The sequence below is a fragment of the Paramacrobiotus metropolitanus genome, unplaced genomic scaffold (assembly GCF_019649055.1).
Source record: "Paramacrobiotus metropolitanus isolate TYO unplaced genomic scaffold, Prichtersi_v1.0 Parri_scaffold0000503, whole genome shotgun sequence".
Classification (NCBI taxonomy): Eukaryota; Metazoa; Tardigrada; class Eutardigrada; order Parachela; family Macrobiotidae; genus Paramacrobiotus; species Paramacrobiotus metropolitanus.
In genome coordinates this window covers 1-11,464 of record NW_026570723.1, presented here as the reverse complement: position 1 = coordinate 11,464, position 11,464 = coordinate 1, and the positions used below count along the sequence as shown (strand labels likewise).

Sequence of the window (11,464 nt, the reverse complement as noted above, 5' to 3'; positions counted from 1 at the left end):
ACCAGGTAGTCATCGAGGCCGCCGTACTCCCCAGCAGATCGCAAACCGTCAGCGGATACTGGGGACGATGGTGGCAGTCCGTTCCACACCAGTACAGCCGGATTGGCATCCTCGATGACATCTCACATCGGTTCTGCCTGGACAGATGGTATGCGGCGACGGGCACTTGCTGCGGCATGACAGGCAGAGCGAATTCTTTCTAGCCATCTTTCAGCGTTATTTGCCCGATTTCCGCGACGGCGTTTTCAATACCAGGGTGGAGCTCAAAGTACGCCTCGACAGCGGAGCCGACACGAGTCAGCAGAAGAACTATTCAGTATTTGTAGAAATCAATATTTTTGTACTAATATTTTGCACAGAAACTTATTTAAAAAAATTATTTTAATATGTGATGACTTGCGGCAGCGTTCAAGTCGAACAAACGCTACATGGTGAAATGACGCATAGTTTTCGCGGGTTATGCAGTCCAGCGTCCAGCAGTTCATCACCGTACAGATGCGCGCGCGGCGGACAGCATCCGGTCGTCAGCCAGCCAAAATCTCTGGACCAGCACCAGGTCACCAGTACACAGCAAACGGAATCTTACTTAAGTACGTATAATAAATACGACTAGTACTGTTTAGTATTGAATATTTTTATATTGTTTTTATTTAATCGGTTCATTAATTTGTTATTGAGCATTGGGAAATGGACTCTATTAACGCGACATCAGCCTTGAGCCGCCCATCGTAGCGGCCGGCAGCGATATTAGCCCCAACAGCGGCACGGCTTCCGATCATGGTGTGATCGCGCTCGTCTCGATGGCACGAGGGGTGTACTGGTGGTTTTGACTGAAATCGTATGGTGGGCCATGCAATCGGCTGTTGTTTTTTGCCGCCGGCAGTTTTCCAGGACACCGCGGCAACCCGCAAAACTAGGCATTTTGTTACCACTGTTTTCACTCCTCCATGATTTTGTTTTTGTTTTACTGAGACCGGTCCGATGCGGAAGGTGTGCGTGCTGAATATATCCTAGGGTACTCCAGTGTAAGTCGTCCGTCAGTATATTCTGCTGCGCATGGTTTTTCCGGTGCGGCTAGCGTTTAATTAGGTGCTTTAATTAATTTTAGCTTCCATGCTTTGCGTAAGTATTTGACACGTTTGATTGCCGTTTTCGCAGGTCTTACAAATATAATCGGTTTACTCAGATTTCTGCTTTCTTGGAATTTCATAAATTGCGAATTGTCTTGTATTTTTTCTCTAGTGCGCCGTAGTTTAGGAAAAGGAAGCTCATGTTAGCAAAATTTCCAAGAATGTACTGGCTCTCTCATTACGCTAATTCGCGGATTTTGCTTCGGGTTTCCGTGTTCGGCAGCATTTCAGATATCGTAAAACCGATATCCGCTTGCTTGCCGAATGCGGAAATCTTAAGGGTTCTTGTTCACCATTCCCTGCGACAATTTACAGTACAAAAGTACGAGTAGTTTCCGCTCAAAAGCTATTTTTTGTAACTGCATACCGTATCTACGTACTGCATTACTAAATACTGTATTATTTAAGATTTTAAGTTAAGATCCTATAATTTGATCTAGTTGCAATGGTTAATTAAATACGTATGCTGATTGTGGAACAGTTATGCACCGCCTGGCACCTGGTACAGCATTACTACTTACAACTGTGAGAGAATGGGCTTAATTTTCTCGTTTTTGGTTTCAAACTCAACGCACCATGCAGATTCAATACAAATTCTACAGAAATACATTTCTCATTTAGAGATGCAATATCGTATCTGTACACGCTTCGTTTCAATGCAGTACATGACGTATACATGTAGCAATAGGATTTTTTTATTAATGACTATTATTCCTCAATGAGCAGTAGTTGTACTTTGAGTAGACGTACCAGTAATTCCGTATAATACAGTGGCTCAGTAATACATATCACAATAACTTCTATAATTCCATTTTCAGGACGTTTTCAGCATGATTAACAAAATTTCAAATATTAATAGTTGTTAATTTTTGCTTATGGGCTAGCATGGTCAGCGAATTACTTCATGTCAGAGTTAAGTACACTAGTAATTCATAATAATATCTACTGCAAATTATTGTTAAAGTACTGAGCACTGTTTAGCGCGTAGCTGTGTTGTTCGCACTCTGAATGTGTTTTATACTGATATTTATTAAGTGAGTGCACATGTATCTCTGTACTTCTTATTTTATTTACCTGTTTAAAACATTATCATATTTACAACTTCCTTATTTAACTTAATTATTAGTCATTGTTATGCTAAAAATTTAAAAACACAGGTATCTGTATAACAACATTGTCGGGCAAGCGCGCGACTAATTGTGTTCGAGTAGAAAAATCCATAGTAATCTATAGCAATCTCGTAGTAAAAAACCCATCAACCAGCGGGAGTTTCTTTTGCAGCCGAATGAACAGTTTTTTGCGCATCGAACGCTAACAAATCTTAAAATACTAGTACATTCAGTAATTCTGCAGAGCGATTTGCAGTAGATCTAAGTAAAACGTTTTCTTCTCGGTAATGTGCACAGTCGACAGCATACAATTACATTGTACAATAATAAATCTGAAGTTTTATAAGTAATTTCCGTCATACGCAAGCAACGAATACCCATCTAGGGCATCCAAATGCTGCGCAAAACGGAAACAAACTTTAGTATTGTAACATCGGAATTACGCCAGAACTAAACCCAAAGTTCAGCTTTCTAATTTTTAAAGTTTTTTTTACCGCCGCCGTGGAACTGTGAACTATCGACAATCGTGTACTATACCAATCGACAATCGTGTACTATACCAACCAATATGACAATAAAGGCTGACATATATAACTGGAAGTCGTATTATTATTATTAAAGGCTGCGGGGAGCCATATGGACGTCTACCTGAACTTGGGTATTCCCATGAAGCTGTTAATCGTTCGTGCACTTCGTAGATCCGCAGACCGGTTGTCAACGCAAACAGAATAGAAAATTTGCGGCGTTGGCTAAGAGTTGATTTACCACAATGTAGCGTTCCTTCAAAATACATGGCCGGCTACATTCATGACATTTGTGGCTTAATATGCATCTGCGAAGGTTGCAAACATTATTAAAAATTTATTGAATCATGTAAAAGAATTTCCGGATCAATGTCATGACTGAATGCTTAAATCTAACTGGCACGCTTCGCGATAATATATTTGAAACAAACATCACAATGCCTGGTACGATGATTATTCTCCTGAAGCTTAATAGAGCAGGCCTGCTGAATAAGAAAAGCAGTTTGGACCCAAACCAACCAAAGTGCGGTTATTATTGTACTTTAATTAAAGTACAAACGTTATGTTATTAAAAACATAACGTTATAACGTCATGTTTTTTAAAAATGATGTACTCAAAGACCAACGATAGCGACGCGGCCGAATGCCGTTTCAAGGCCGCGATAAAGATTGTTGAAACTTAAAATCATATAACTAAAAAATGAATTGTGAATGAATGGCTGCAAGTGTTGGCTTCGTAGCGATATCTACGGTAGACGATGGATTTGGCGATACGGAAAACGTTGTCCCTATTTTTATCCGACAAAACGTACGAGACAATATCAATCCATTTGGTCAAGCGTTCCAGAAAACTTGAAACATTACGGGTAGCATTATCTGCGGTCTCCAGGGTCTGGTAGAACTACTGCCGTGTACTGTTACGCACTAAATTTGCTCTGGCAACATAACGTTGAAGCAGGCTGGCTAGCAGTTTCAAGAAGGGATTTAATATGAATTTGTTAGACATTTCTTGTTTGTTCAAAGCTCATCTAAGTCGCCTCGCCCCACGCAACAAATTTAGCCGAGGCTCACAAAAATTTTGGTATGCCCAATATCGTTTTGTCACTGGTGCATTACCTTCCTGGGATTGCAGATAATAAGAAGAGAGAAATAAAATGAAGGAAAAACAAATCATTTTCGTTTTTTTCGTGAGTTCATTTTGCAAATCATACGATCTTTAACAAAGTGTTGGGTTCCTTTATGTCACGCTAGATTGTAATAACTTGTATTTCTGCAGTATCCTGCTAAAAGTGATGCTACTCTGTATCTATGTAGTAAGTATTTAGGAAGGTTTTCGAAGCCAATGCAAGTGAACCGTACGTACTCTGTCACCTCACAACAGAATTTACAGTCGCTATTTGTTTTCGCTGTAGACAGTTCATGTATATCGCTGAAAAGAACAAAAAAATTACATGAGAAGAGGAATAAATTTTAAAAATCCCAATGGTCGCAACGGCTGCAACACCTAGGGTCTTAGGTTGATCCCGCCAGGTGCACGGGTTTGTACAGAGCAAAAGTCAACCGACATGCAGGTGGAATATAAATAGATTATTTATATAAGTACGTATGTATATGTACATACTGTAATTTGTAATTAATATAATAAATACATAATTATATGAACAGTACTTGCAATTACGCAGTTATTACGTATATAGATACACAGTATTAACATAGTCAGTATCTGTGTACATATTACACATAAAAGATTACGCACGTAAATATTGTACATTAATGGAACCACTTGGCAACAACAGACGCACTAGGGTCAAGACGGGTACAAATAAAAATTTCTTCGTTTTGTAGTGGTTTCGAAACTTTTATTATTTTTTATTTGTACTCTTCCGGCTCGAAATGGCTGATGACCGTACTATCTTTACGGCACATATGTCCGAGGACGACCTATGAGATGGCGGGCGGCACAACGCTGGCAACTACGGACCGGTCCACCAACACCTTTTTGCGTTTAACGCTGCAGGGCGCCGCAATATGGTATATTAAAACAAATTAATTTAAATAATAATTTATTAAATAAATAAATACAATAATTTACAAATAGTAATCAATAATATATATTAATTTAAATAAAAATTTAAATTATAATACTAAATATTTATTTGCAGCGTCGTGTCTTCGTCCAGCGGACCCGTATTAGCGCCGCCGTCGAGGCGTACTTCGGAGTACGTCGCGGGTTGAAATCCGACATCGCCGAAATTGGGCATAATAGCGCCCAGGAAGACCGCGCGCGTGTCCGCTACTGTAGTTTCGCGGCGGAGGAGGCCGGTATATTGGCCGCGGAGGAACGACAGCCCTCCGATGCCCCGCAGTGGAATTGCCGGACGGCATTCCGTTGGTGCCTCGCCTACCTGGCCGGACAGCGCAGCTGCCCTTCAGCCAGCAATAACGGCCAAGTAATGCTCCAGCCGTATGCCGATCAGCAGGTGGTTTAGGCACTCCGGGGCGAGAACTGGACCAGAGTCCTCGTCAGCGCCTACAAAACCGCCCGCAACACGATAGACGCCGCTGCGGGAGTCGGGCAGTATGAAGAGCCGCTTGAAATCCTCAGATAGCGCCTGCAGCTGCTGCGCGCTCTGGATAACGCCGCCGGAGCCATCGAACGAAATTCGTTGATCAAATTAGTATTCAGTGCCTGAGTTAGAAACCAGAATTCTGCATGAAATGTGTGAACGATTTGATTGAAAAGTGAATGATTTGATCTGTATTTCCAGAAGCGAGTTTAAAGCCCGTACCAAAGAAACAACCAATTTTAACAATTAACAAATTTTACAGAAACTGTTTAATGCTGCCTCACCGTCGGTTTTCGATCGATAAAGTATCCGATAATTTTCGCTATTTTTATAAGCGTTATTAAAGTACGAGGTTAATTCCGGTAATGTAGCGTATTCGTACTGAATATGATAATATCGTCCCACGATGTTATATGCCGCCCTGTTTTTGGGTCGCCCACACACCTGCGGAGTGGGCCAAATGTACTTATATTACTGCACCAGTATCTTAATGCCGAGTTGCAGATTAGAAAGGTTGTTTTCTATGCAGTCTTTTGGCCGACGCTGCGCCTACTGTATTATCGTATTATGCAGCTTGCTTTACTCATGCATTTGTATGTACATATACATGTACAAGTAGGTTCAGTACCAACAAGTAATGATAAATTATTATACTTGCAGTTTCATATATGCAGCAGCGCGGCTATGGAGTTTATACTCCATAGAACTTTGTAGATAATTGGTTTTACTGAATGCAGATTAAATTAAAGGTAGCACTTTATTAAATTAAAGCAGTTATAACTTGCATCAGCAGTAACCTTCCTGGATAGTTGGTTGAAACTCGCTAATTGCGATCAAAAACAACATAAAGATGATAGAACGTATACTGCCTAGAATGGATTTCTTTGCAAATAATAATGGCTTCCTTTCAATTTAACATTTTAACTGGCTGTGAAGGCAAAGTTCTCTTACTTGTCTACCCCGGCGTCGGTGTTCGGAATGAGATAGCGCGCTCCACACTGCCTTCGCAAGAAAGTGTCCATCGCGTTTTGGGAACACAATTCTGGAATCGGGGCTAAAGAGTACTAAAATTTCGATTAAATTTTGGAATGTACAGTACGCGATAGTACGTGATACCGTACTAAAGTACTACCATAAATAGTACGTGATACCGTACTTGTATATTTTCCATTAGAAATTAGAAAGAAATTAAATTGCGCCCAGATTAGAAAGCAAGTACTCGTAGAGCCGTAGATTCTTACGGTAGGTACTGCGAAAACTGTTTGGCAGGGTGCAATGAGTGTTGCCATGGTACTTAAATAATTTTACATTCCTTTAAATTTATTTTGCAACTAGAGAAAATGCTAGATCCTGGTTCTGTGTGGTTATGTGCTTTTACTTGCAAAATTATACAAGACCGTTAACGCGCCTTTTTGGTACTGTGCACGTATTTGCGCTTAAGCGTTTTGGAACAGTACTTTGCTCATAACTCCCCGACCGGATATTGCGCGAAGGAAGGGATGTCGCGTACGACGGTGCACATATCAAATAGAAAGGCTACAAAACAATGCAAAAAATGGTTGGGAATGCGCGAAAGCGAAAATTTCCGTGTTGGTACTATAAATTTGGTACCATGTACTTGAACGCTTCCCTAAGTTCCCTTAATACGGCGAAATTAATTTGAGTTTCTCGCCATAAAAGAGTTGAAAATTACGGTAGTTATCGTAATTTTGCAATACTCACTGTTCTTTTGACGCGCCATTAAGATATGTTGGAAATAATATTATTGTTTTATTATTATCAACTATGTAGCAGTATATACTTGTTGTACCTGTTGTACATACAGGTCAAATCAAAATGCTCGTTCCTCAAAACTTAATGCGCGCAATTTAGATAGGCTACTATGATCACCTTTAGAATTTCCGCCGTGGGCAAGCAGAAAGATGCCAGTTTTCGGCATCCCAAATGCTGCTCAAAGCGGAAACCATAAACTCAATACCGACACAGTATCATCGAATCGTTAATGCACTGAAATTCTAGAATACTTGCATGTTGTAGCACTATATTCCATCGGAAGGTGTTATAGGTTTTAAATTAACTGCAGAATAAATATATAAGATAGAGAATAATTATTTGCAGATTTTGAACGGTGTTGTTAGCCGTCGCTAATTGTATCTGCGCCAACTGCGCCAGTACTGGAGGTCAATAAAACGATGGCCAACACAGAACTGGAAGAGTGGGGCCTAACTGTGAAGGGACTTATTGAAGAAGTACAGTACTGATAATTGCTAGGGCTGTCTTTAACGCGATTGAAATGACATTGTTGCTGAGAACACGGAAAGTGTTGAATGACCTGAATGTTCACGCAGTCTGTTAGATTTCGTTATTCAAGAGAGCAGTTGTTTCGAACTGCTGGTTTGATGAAACAAACCAATTCAGTGCTAGCGGGTCGCTGGCCGCTCAAAAACCGCATTGCGGTGCAACACCATTATTGCCATCCTTAAAATTTTACAGACTAATTTCTGCCGATAAAGTGCAATTATTTTGCGAAGCTTGAAAGGGCAAGGAGTTAGAAAGAAATCAGTCAACTCTAGTTATATTATTTTTCAAAAAATTATGGAAATATAAAACTTAATTAACCAGTATTATCACCCGCTGTAGCCTCTAGTGTCCGCTTAGTGGCGCTGCCGCTGGAATAATATTTTGCTGTTGCAAGAAATAAGGAAAAAATTAAAAAAATCAAAATTTAATGTTTTTTACGGCTGTTCCGTTCAATCAAGACACATAAATCTGGAGTATTAGATGCCAAAAAAATGTATCGTAGTGTATATGAAGGAGCAGCGCATGCAGCTTGTATCTTTTGCGCCACGTGTGTACTTATAGTTATGGCAAGCAGCCCCAGTTTCCGTGCTATGTACTCTACTCAGTCCTTTGTGATTTTGGACCATGCATTCAACGATCATTTTCTACAAAAGTGACACGCAGTTTTTCGAAAAGGTTTACGATTCCCAATTCACATATGCCACCTTTGTGCTACGAGTATGTGTAATTGGGCAATTGAGTCAACTGCGTGATTATTTCCTGGGTGTTTTTGCGGGCAACGAGACAGTGTGCTATAAATCTAGCGCACTGTCGTTACCACATTGGACCAAGGGCAGGGTCCAGAAAATTGGGTGTCGGAAGCGGTCGCACTGTCACTGTTGCAACCACCCTCGCCAGTCTGGGTGCCCACCAAGCAGAAAAGTACCACTCACATACTGATACCTCCTGCGTTGATTCCGGCTGGTACTCAGCGGGAGCAGAAGCCACTAACTGCCTACCTGACACTGACACGGATTACCACTTCAATGCGTTTATGAGTTGTGTAAATATTAACCTTTGATGATATAGGTACCACCTGCTGTGCTGGCATTTACCCCCGAGTAACTGCCAGCACAGCGACGGATGGGGGAGGTTGCCATGCGGCAGGGGCAGGGATCGCCTCGCTACGATTCGCAGAGTCTGGTGTATTGAATACACGAATTCTTACACGTTCCCTTTGGGAACGTGTGTACTATCTGCAGTGGCGCCCCCACGCTGTGCCGTTGTATACATGCTTTCGCCGTTGCGTACTAGATGAGGTACGCCAAAGCAGAGTTTTTCGGGATTTAAAGTAGAATTCAGGCCTCGGAGTTTACGCAAAGTTTTTCCACTCCCAACATCCCACAGCATTACTGTTTTATTAGCAGAACCGGAGGCGATTGGTGAGCTGTCAAACGATCCTCTTGCGTCCAACACTTCGAATCCATGGCCCGATTTATCCGCACCACAGGTGATGCAGTAATTGCCGTCCACATTTAAACGCACTGCGCGAATGGCGCCCTGCTTACAGTCAAAGCTCTCCGGGGAAGATGAGTAAAGTGTCTGGGTATGTGCGCAATCTTTTCTGGATAGCTCGCTGTGGTATTATGCAGTTTGATATTCAGGATTTTTGATCCGCTGCAACGCATTATAGTATTAGCTGTCCAGAGTGAAATTTGAAGTGAGAGAACTATCGTTATCAGTCAGCGAACTGTTGTCACAATCTGGATGGCAGCAGAGTTCTCCGCTCCATAGCTAGTAGCTGTGTTTTGAAGAACCCACACAGCTTTGGGGTTTTCTCTTCCAACAGTTATCTTCAGGCTATTCTTTATCCGCAGGCAGGGGTGGATTGTGTTGGGATATTGATTATTGTGGAGAGAATGATTATCGGCTGAAGGCTATCACCGTGTATTGTGCGGAGGAAAGATACTGTTGTGCGGTTGAAGATTATCAGGTAATTCCCAGAAATAATCGAGGAACTGCTGAATTTTCGCAGCGGTTTTATTTAATATTTTTTTTGCTTATATTTGTAAGCCGTATTTCATTAGGAAATTGTGGGAATTAAATTTTGAATTTTTTTACCTGTTCGAGTAGGAATTTCAAGAACTATTTTCAGATTTTTAAGCAATTTCTCGTCGGTTTGTTTTGGAATTTTTTCCGCGGTTTTAGGTGCTGATTATATTTCTTAAAATATTGTCATTTTTTATTTCTTGTAGGGCATTTTAACTCAGTTTAAGCGATATATTAAAATTTTTAGGGAAAAAATCAATAACATTAGATTATGTGATATTCTCTGTGACAGCTCGCAGTATAATCGTATAAGGTAATCGTCTCAATTCAGCTATCATCGTGCATTGAATTTGTACTTTTGCGTAGTATTGTATTGGATTTAGCTTTCTTAAGAACTGTAATAAAAAACTTCTTCTTAAACTGTAATAAACTGTAACTTCTTTGCTTAAAAACTGTAATTCTTCTAGCTTCTGATAAGTGACTGACTTTCCCTGAGATGGCATAATTCAATTTATCCAGTTTATTTACCGAATGCTATTGATTTTAAGTGTGGTAACTGTCAGTAAATCAAGTCAAAACGCGGTATTTGTCAAATGGGTTTATTGTCGGGCCTGCGGGTTCTATAGGTGATAATATTATGATATTCTATGTTAACTTATTTGATAATTTTCACAGATTGTTCTCCCTTCTTTGCGCCTCCGCCATCGTCTCTGCTCCGCTGCGCTGCTGTTCCACGCCAACCTCGTCGTTCCGGAGTACTGCCACCGGTCTTCGTTCCACGGTTCCCCGCCGTCGCTACCGTGTCCACTGTTGCTCCGACGTCCCTCTCCGGCGTGCTGTCCCCTGCGTCTCCCGCTTGCGTGTCTCCTCCGATCACCGCCTTCATCTCCCACATCGGCGTGACCGGCTGTGTGTCCCCTGGATATCCCCACCACCGGTTCAAGTGAGGACAGTGCTTCGGCACAGTCCAGCCTTGTCCCGGCCGGTAACGTGCGGACAGTGCTTCGGCACAGTTCACTGTTTCCGACGCCTGCAGGGATCAAGTTGATCCAGCAGGTTAAACACAAGGTGAGACATTTGTTTGCAGTATAATTTTCATTATTTTTAATGTCAAGTACAAATAAGTACCGAACAAGCTATAATTCGCTGGCATACCGAAATATTATTTTCTTTTGTATTTTTTCTAAAAATGCTACGGTAGTATAAGCTTTCCATAATATTAATAATATTTTTTCATGCTAATTTTCTGTTTCGGTCAGCAAGCTTTTTATTTTGGAAGCGTGCGATTTATAACATTAAGTACTGTTTTTCGATAATGATATAACGGTTTATCTAAATATTAATGTTTTGTGCACGGTATATCTTAACATTTTGCATTGGCAGCCGTTATTGCAATGAAGAGCCAGGCCTGAGCGACACGACAGTTATTCGTTTACATGTATTAAGGTGAATAGATTTGCACTATCAATGAGGCGAGAACTCTCGGGCAAGCAGTTAAATCAGAATCAATTCAAAATACCACATATGAAAAAATTTTATTATTGTACTGCTATGTCCTAACAATTGCCTTGCAGTATACGATGGCGTACTCATCTCCGTCGTCCTCCACATCCGTCGCCATGCCCGCGGGCGACCACCGGCCACCATTCCATGAGCTGCGCCCGGTGTCCTTTGACCACAAACGGAACAGCGTGGGCCGCCTGGCCCGATCTCGCACGGCCTTCCTAACGGACTCACAGGGCACCAGTGTGCTCCTGTGTGCGGATAGATCGCCGGATAAAGGATGGCGAAGCCGCGGCACCGTG

General features: G+C 41.4%; 1 long non-coding RNA gene across 1 annotated transcript; it reads left to right on the top strand.

The window, feature by feature from the left end:
• Positions 1-8,914: 8,914 nt before the first annotated feature.
• On the top strand, positions 8,915-11,452 carry LOC129602488 (uncharacterized). The gene is made up of 4 exons (XR_008692413.1): positions 8,915-9,216; positions 9,488-9,603; positions 10,335-10,727; positions 11,234-11,452. It is a non-coding gene; the product is annotated as an uncharacterized LOC129602488 (long non-coding RNA).
• Positions 11,453-11,464: the final 12 nt, after the last annotated feature.